The following is an 8394-nucleotide window of genomic DNA, read 5'->3' as shown; positions in this document are numbered from 1 at the left end:
TCTATTTAATTTCTTATTTAAAAATATCATAAAATATTACCAAAAAATAATTGGCTTTTTATTTTGTTAAAGCAAAGAAATAATTAAATTATTTTCTTTAATAATAAGAAACGATAATCCAAAATATTATTAAAAGATATTAATAATGAACTGTAATCGCAGAGTGTCTTAGGAGGAAATGGCATTCCACTTGCTGCACCGAAAAGTGTTGGCCAATCACACCCTGCTCTTTCATGATTTCATTGTCAACCGTAAAAATCATACGCGGCGAATTATATTTTTTATGTCTCCGTGTGGAATTGTAAAAAACGACTCTTAAAAAAAAACTATGGCAGTCAAATGCAAACGACACTCGCGTCACCGTTGCGTGCAGCAACCGACTTCCTGGAAAAAGCTGAATTTTGAAATTTGTTTAAAAGAAAAAAACGATGTGATTGACCGGCAAACCCGCTATACAAGAAATTCCACCACCACGCTGCATCGGAGAATTGCTATAAATACCTATCACCTATAGGCTATAACCATATATCACCCAGTTCGACTTTTGGAGCTCTCTACTGCCACGAAGAAGATGGCTCAACTTGGAGCGATGTCTTTCATTAGTAAGTTATTGCTGGTTCTGCTTGTTAGCTGCATTTATGCTGCAAATCCCTCCGCTGCCTCCTATTATAATTCCCCACCTCCGAAGCCTTACCTTTACAAATCACCTCCTCCTCCATCTCACATTCCATCTCCAGTCCATTATAAGCCGCCCCCTGCACCTACACCCGTCCCCAAGCCACCAGTAGTGGAGAAACCACCGCCCGTGCACAGCAAACCTCGTCCTAAGGCGGTGCCAGTTTCTCCTCCATACAAGTACAAATCTCCACCTCCTCCCAAACCAACTCCTGCTCCATATGCCAAGCCTCCACCAGTTGAGAAGCCCCTTCCTCCTCCTTCACCACCAAAATCATGGCCAACTCCTCTTCCTCCCCACCATGAACACCACGAACACCATAAACCTTCTCCAGTGACCAAACCACCAAAAGCTGCTCCAACCCCACCAGAAAAAACCATACGGATACAAATCTCCTCCTCCTCCAACGCACGTAGTAAGTCCTGCTCCCCCCAAACCAGTACCCACTTTACCCTCTCCCCATCCCAAACCACTTGTCTATGTTAGAAATCTGCAGTTTCTAAATCTTAATGTGACCCGGTTAAAAGCATTAAAGCATTAAAGCACTAAAGCAGTTTCTAATCTAAAGCATTAGATCTTAAGCGTTGAATTGGTATATGATGGACGTACCAGATTAGAGTTAAATAATATATAAAGAATTGGGTCCTCTCTCTCCCACACAAGAGTTGCATTCTTCTCCATCAAGAAACACATAAAGGAAGTGAGGGCAAGAGGAGAGAAACCGAATTCTGAGAAGAAGACAGAAGACAGAAGATCGCAGCCATTACATCTTCCGCTGTTAGTCAAGGTATGTCATCTTAAACAACATATTAAGTTCTGAATGTGAAATATTTGGTATTGATAATCTTGGGCTGTTAATGGAAACTTTTACATTTGGTATCAGAGCCACAATCAATAACTGAATATTTCCTATAATTGCAATTGATCTGTTCTGTGCTTTACTCATGTGATTGAGCCTTCGGGAAATTGTGGGGGTTTCATGAAATGATCACGAAACAAATCCACCGCAAGCAAATTCTGCATAACGTCTGGTTTTGTCCTCCATTAATCGAAGTCTTAAGCCAACGGGAATTAATTGGAATCCGCCCTCCCCTTCTCGTGTCGTATATTCGCCTTAAATTTCAGCCGGTATGGGGTACGTTTAAATCTTTTGGCTGAACATATACTCAAAACATTTGTCGTATATTCGGATGCAGTCCCTTGATAAACCCCAATCTGACTCCTGAATATCTCCTCAATTGGATAAGAGGTTGACTCCTATCGTGGGATCTCAACATCACGCCATGCATGCAGTGGACGGGCATAAATTTTCCTTACCACGCATGATCCACATCTAGCTTTTGTGAGTTGTGCACAGTAAGATCACCAGCGTGATATTATGATTGCTTTCCATAGTTTTGAGATTGGGATTTGAGTTTCCGGAGGGGTGAGGCACTGTTGCTTTTGAGTTCCAGTTGTAAAACAACTATTTCATTGCCCTCATTAACTGCACCTGGATTTCTGTTAATCAAGATTCGTGATCCGACCGCGACCGTCGGATACAGAGTCATCATGAATTCTCTTTTGTTTAAACGCTGTGGCGCTTGTATAGTTATGATTATGACATTGCTGCCTGCAATGGGTTATAGTAGCTGTGAATATCCAGCCGTTTTTAACTTTGGGGACTCCACCTCTGATACGGGCACAATACATTACATTTTCCCTTACAATATGCTCGCGGAGAATCCTCTTTATGGCCGAACTTTGTTTGGAAGACCTGTAATTTGGGTATTAGTTTCCAAGGGTCACATTTGCTGGTTGGAAATATGGACCCTAATTACTTATATTCAATATAATTTGGATTGAAGTTTAGAAGGGTCTTTTCGTGCATCATTTACTGTTTTGACTTTGCGCGATTAAAGTTTACTGGTACAAAATAATTGTTTGAAATTTGGGCATAAAAGTAATTGCTCTATGACTGATTGTTTTGCATAAGGTATGTGTTATAAATTTTTTATGCACATGAGATTTATGATTTTGTTAATCACCAAAGTGGTCAAAATCAGAATGTTGTTTTGCATAAGGTATGTGTTACAAATTATTTATGCACATGAGATTTATGATTTTGTTAATCACCAAAGTGGTCAAAATCAGAATAATCATTTAGTGCATAAGTGACATAATGATTATTGATAGAAATTGCCAGTTATAATAATACCAATTAAGAACTGGCGTCACTAATGATAGAACCTGAGAACTTACCCAAAGGAAAATCTTGTTCTATAACTAGTTGACATGATGAGGTTTGATAGATATTTTGATTAAATAAATATTGATCATCCAAAGATGTCAGTTCTATTTAATTGAATATAATTATTACCTACTTATGTTTTGGTATTTAATTATGTTAAGTATAAGATAGTATCTACCCAAAGGAGTGCTATATTATACTATTATGTCTACATCTGAATCGCGTTAGTTATGAGCTTATAGTTATTTCATTTTTGATTTGCAGGTTGTCTATCTTTCGTATGTTTTGAATCAAATTTAGTTGAAGTTCCTATTAATACATGGTGGCTTGATACTGGTGCTACAACTCATGTTTCCAACAATATGCAGGGATTTCTTACGATCCGAACCATAAATCCAAATGAAGATCGTTTTCTCTTTATGGGAAACGGAATGAAATCTTCAATTGAAGGCATTGGGACTTATCGTCTAATTCTAGAAAGTGGATATGTATTAGACTTATACAGTACCCTTTATGTACCTTCATTATCTAGAAACCTTATTTCCGCAAGTAAATTGGATATTTCTGGTTTTAGATGTATGATTGGATCTGGTTGTTTTGATTTATATAAGAATACTGATAATGTTGGTTCTGGTATTCTAATTGATGGTTTATATAAATTGAAACTGAATGACACTTATGCGAATTCCTTGTTGAATGTAGTAAATAATGTTGGATGTAAACGTAGCAGGTTGAATGAAAATTCTGCTTTCTTGTGGCATAAAAGACTAGGTCATATATCCAAAGAAAGAATGATGAGATTAGTAAGTAATGAAATTTTGTCAAATTTGGACTTTAGTGATCTAGAATTATGTGTGGATTGTATTAAAGGTAAACAAACCAAACATAATAAGAAAGGAGCCACTAGAAGCAGCCAGCTTCTTGAAATAATACACACTGATATTTGCGGACCTATGGACACTCCAGCCTTTAATGGAGAAAAGTATTTCATCACTTTCATTGATGATTTTTCCCGTTATGGTTATGTCTATTTGCTTCATGAAAAATCTCAATCTGTGAATGTCCTTGAGACGTTTGTGAAGGAAGTCGAGAGGCAATTAGATAAAAAGGTGAAAATCATAAGGTCTGATAGAGGTGGTGAATATTATGGTAAATATAATGAGTCAGGCCAGTGTCCAGGTCCATTTGCAAAATTCCTCGAAAGTCATGGCATATGTGCGCAATACACAATGCCAGGTACACCACAGCAAAATGGTGTAGCAGAAAGGCGCAATAGGACGTTAATAGATATGATTAGGAGTATGATGTCAGATTCTACACTACCTAAGAATTTGTGGTCGTATGCTCTCAAAACCGCTAATTATTTGTTGAATAGGGTTCCTAGTAAAGCTGTTCAAAAGACTCCTTTTGAGTTATGGACTAACAGGAAACCTAGCTTAAGACACCTGCATGTTTGGGGTTGTCCAGCGGAAGCGAGAATTTATAATCCACATGAAAAGAAATTAGATTCTCGAACGATCAGTGGGTATTTTTTAGGATACCCTGAGAAATCTAAAGGGTACGTGTTTTACTGTCCTAATCATAGTCCAAGAATTGTAGAAACTGGTAATGCAAGATTCATTGAGAATGGTGAAGTCAGTGGGAGTACTCGAAGAGAAATAGTAGAAATAAAGGAAACAAGGGTAAATGTTACATTGCCTAGAATAGTTCCTCCATCTACTATTACTCCAAATGTTGTTCCAACTGTTGTAGAACAACATGATGATAATGAACAACATATAAATGAAGAAGTACTTCCTGAAGGAAATGACTTACATAATACTGATATGCATGAACCACAACAAGTAGCATTAAGAAGACCTCAAAGAAATCGTAGGTCAGCTATTTCTGATGATTATGTGGTTTATATGCAAGAATCAGATTATGATATTGGAATCAATAAGGATCCAGTTTCGTTTTCACATGCTGTAGAAAGTAAAGAGTCAAAGGAATGGATTAATGCCATGAAAGAAGAAATGAAATCCATGCAACAGAATGAAGTTTGGGATCTCGTTGAGTTACCACATGGCTGTAAAAGAGTCGGATGTAAATGGGTTTTTAAAACCAAACACGACTCTAGTGGTAATATCGAACGGTATAAAGCTAGACTTGTTGCTAAGGGTTACACTCAGATAGATGGTGTTGATTACAAGGAGACATTTTCTCCTGTTTCGAAAAAGGACTCACTAAGAATAATAATGGCATTAGTAGCTCATTATGATTTGGAGTTGCATCAAATGGATGTGAAAACAGCCTTTCTGAATGGAGATCTTGACGAGGATGTTTATATGGATCAACCTGAGGGTTTTTCTGTAGAAGGTAAAGAACAATTGGTGTGTAAACTTAAGAAATCAATATATGGGCTTAAACAAGCATCCCGGCAATGGTATATTAAGTTCAATACCATTATTACATCTTTTGGTTTTAAGGAAAATACGGTTGATCACTGTATATACCTAAAGATCAGTGGGAGCAAGTTTATTTTTCTGGTCCTTTATGTTGATGATATCTTGCTTGCTGCAAATAATTTAAGTATATTGGGTGAGACTAAGGAATTTCTCTCAACGAACTTTGAAATGAAAGACATGGGAGAGGCATCCTATGTGATTGGAATAGAAATATTCCGTGATCGATCACAAGGAATATTGGGATTGTCTCAGAAAGGATATGTCGAAAGGATTCTAGAGAGATTTGGAATGAGTAAGTGTTCACCTGGGATAGTTCCTGTACAGAAAGGTGATAAATTTAGTCTCATGCAATGTCCTAAGAATGATGTTGAACGAAAGGAAATGGAATCAATTCCATATGCATCTGTTGTTGGTAGCCTGATGTATGCTCAAACCTGTACTAGACCGGATATCAGCTTTGCGGTCGGTATGTTAGGGAGGTATCAAAGTAATCCAGGAAGGGAACATTGGCAAGCTGCAAAGAAAGTTTTGAGGTACTTACAAGGCACGAAAGATTACATGCTCATGTATAGAAGATCCAATGAATCAGAGGTGATTGGATATAGCGATTCAGATTTTGCTGGATGCATCGATACTAGGAAATCGACTTTTGGTTACCTGTTTATGTTTGCTCAAGGTGCCATATCATGGAAAAGTGCGAAACAGACTATCGTTGCTTCATCCACTATGGAGGCAGAATTTGTGGCATGTTTTGAAGCCACAATTCATGCGTTATGGTTGCGGAACTTTATTTCAGGACTTGCGGTTGTCGACACCATTAGCAAGCCGCTGAAAAATTTATTGTGATAACTCTGCAGCAGTATTTTTCTCAAAGAACGACAAGTACTCTAAAGGTGCCAAACACATAGATCTGAAGTATCTTGTTGTGAAAGATGAGGTTCAGAAACAAAGAGTGTCAATCATGCACATCAGGACAGAACTTATGATTGCAGACCCTTTGACGAAAGGGTTACAACCAAGACAATTTAAGGAACATGTTCAAAGAATGGGTCTTGGTTGTATTAATAATAATTGATGTGTGACATTTTGAGCTCTTTTATGTGTTTCTGATATACAATTATGTGTCTCTTGTTTTAATGAAGTAGTACGTATTTTATGTAATTTTAAACAAGAAAGAGTCTTATAAAGATATTATGTTTAATCATTATGATATAAGACATTATGTGGACCATTATGTTGTTTTATATAAATTATGAGTATGAATTGATGGATTGCTAGTATTGTAGTATATGGAAGAGAATGCATTGAATTAATAGTGCACAACCGCCATAACTCTTAGCAATTTATCATAGTATGATGTTCAACACTTAATATTATGAATAATCGGGTCAAGTGGGAGAATGTTAGAAATCTGCAGTTTCTAAATCTTAATGTGACCCGGTTAAAAGCATTAAAGCATTAAAGCACTAAAGCAGTTTCTAATCTAAAGCATTAGATCTTAAGCGTTGAATTGGTATATGATGGACGTACCAGATTAGAGTTAAATAATATATAAAGAATTGGGTCCTCTCTCTCCCACACAAGAGTTGCATTCTTCTCCATCAAGAAGCACATAAAGGAAGTGAGGGCAAGAGGAGAGAAACCGAATTCTGAGAAGAAGACAGAAGACAGAAGATGGCAGCCATTACATCTTCCGATGTTAGTCAAGGTATGTCATCTTAAACAACATATTAAGTTCTGAATGTGAAATATTTGGTATTGATAATCTTGGGCTGTTAATGGAAACTTTTACAGTCTACCCTTCACCACCCACACACCACTACTCTGACAAGTCTCCTCCGCCGCCGCCATATTAGATTCTGCAAAGCAAATGGAGAGCACCATTGTTGACTGATAAGGTACGCTATTCTTCTTTATAATTATTGTTTGAGTTATCTTTGATATTTCTTATACAACCTATTGCTTTCATGCCAATCTTAAGAAAGTTATATGTCAGTAAGCATTGCCAAACACAAACCTAAATTTTCCTCACTAATATTTGAGAACTTGTATAGTTTTACTCTTCTACGGTTGATTGTTGTTGGCATTATAACTATCGATTTTTTTGGTGTAGATCAACTGCATTGCAGTCTTTCGGATCATGTCGAGCTTATCATGTGTATGCTTGCTTGCAGGTTATTAGGAATATAGGGAGATATCATGGAGAAGATAGATATATTACTCATTAAGCTGCAGACCTTGATGAGCTGATTAGAGTACAGAGCCATATCTGCCAGAAGTTCATCTTGTAATTTGTTTTATAAATAATACCATGCAGCTACTTCTATAATAATAGAATATCCTGATTTCTAAGAAAATAGAATGCTTCTGTTGAATTGCCATGGATTGTCCTATTCTCGTCGTCTTGGACGAAAAGAAGGGATAATTTTCTCTTAATCATCCACTGGAGCACTACATAAGAGATTAATAACAAATAAGACAAGTCCAAATGATAATTGCGTACGTGTTTCGTTCTCAATTCATATCAATATTTTGGCCTCGGCATCAAATAAGTATACGCCCATCAAGAGCATAATCAAATTTGAAATTTTAATGAATGCCCCGCCATGGAAATCATAATATCAGGGAATAATCTGAATAGTGCCAATAGTGTGTTTAACTGATGAAGATAAGACAGCTATATTAATATAGAATAAGATGAGCAAATTTTCAGGGCAAAGGACTAATCGAACTAATAAATTCAATTAAAAGCACACTACACATTGATCCAATGTTAATAACTGTAAATGAGATTGAAGGTCTGCATCCTTAAACCTACCACTGTATCACCCATTCTCAAGAAAAGGACAACGTCACCGCTGTTTCCTTCCATTCTGACTCCATGGACTTACGGCTGGTTATCGGAAAATCACCCAGCCATGGTGTTTTTCGTTTCTACTTGTTTCCCTCTGTATCTTACAAACAAAAAGATAAACCTAATAACAATACATGAAAGTTGTAATATATGAATTCATAAATCCCAGCAAGTAAACCTAATAACA

General features: G+C 36.8%; 1 long non-coding RNA gene across 1 annotated transcript; it reads left to right on the top strand.

The window, feature by feature from the left end:
- Positions 1-7143: 7143 nt before the first annotated feature.
- LOC149147693 (uncharacterized) lies at positions 7144-7855 on the top strand. Its single transcript, XR_016263246.1, has 2 exons — positions 7144-7251; positions 7528-7855. It is a non-coding gene; the product is annotated as an uncharacterized LOC149147693 (long non-coding RNA).
- Positions 7856-8394: the final 539 nt, after the last annotated feature.

Source organism: Pinus tabuliformis, chromosome 9, assembly GCF_031772625.1.
Source record: "Pinus tabuliformis cultivar Carrire ecotype Pingquan chromosome 9, CPIR1, whole genome shotgun sequence".
Taxonomy (NCBI): Eukaryota; Viridiplantae; Streptophyta; class Pinopsida; order Pinales; family Pinaceae; genus Pinus; species Pinus tabuliformis.
The sequence above is the reverse complement of the archived record's forward strand: the minus strand, read 5'-3'. Positions and strand labels throughout refer to the sequence as shown.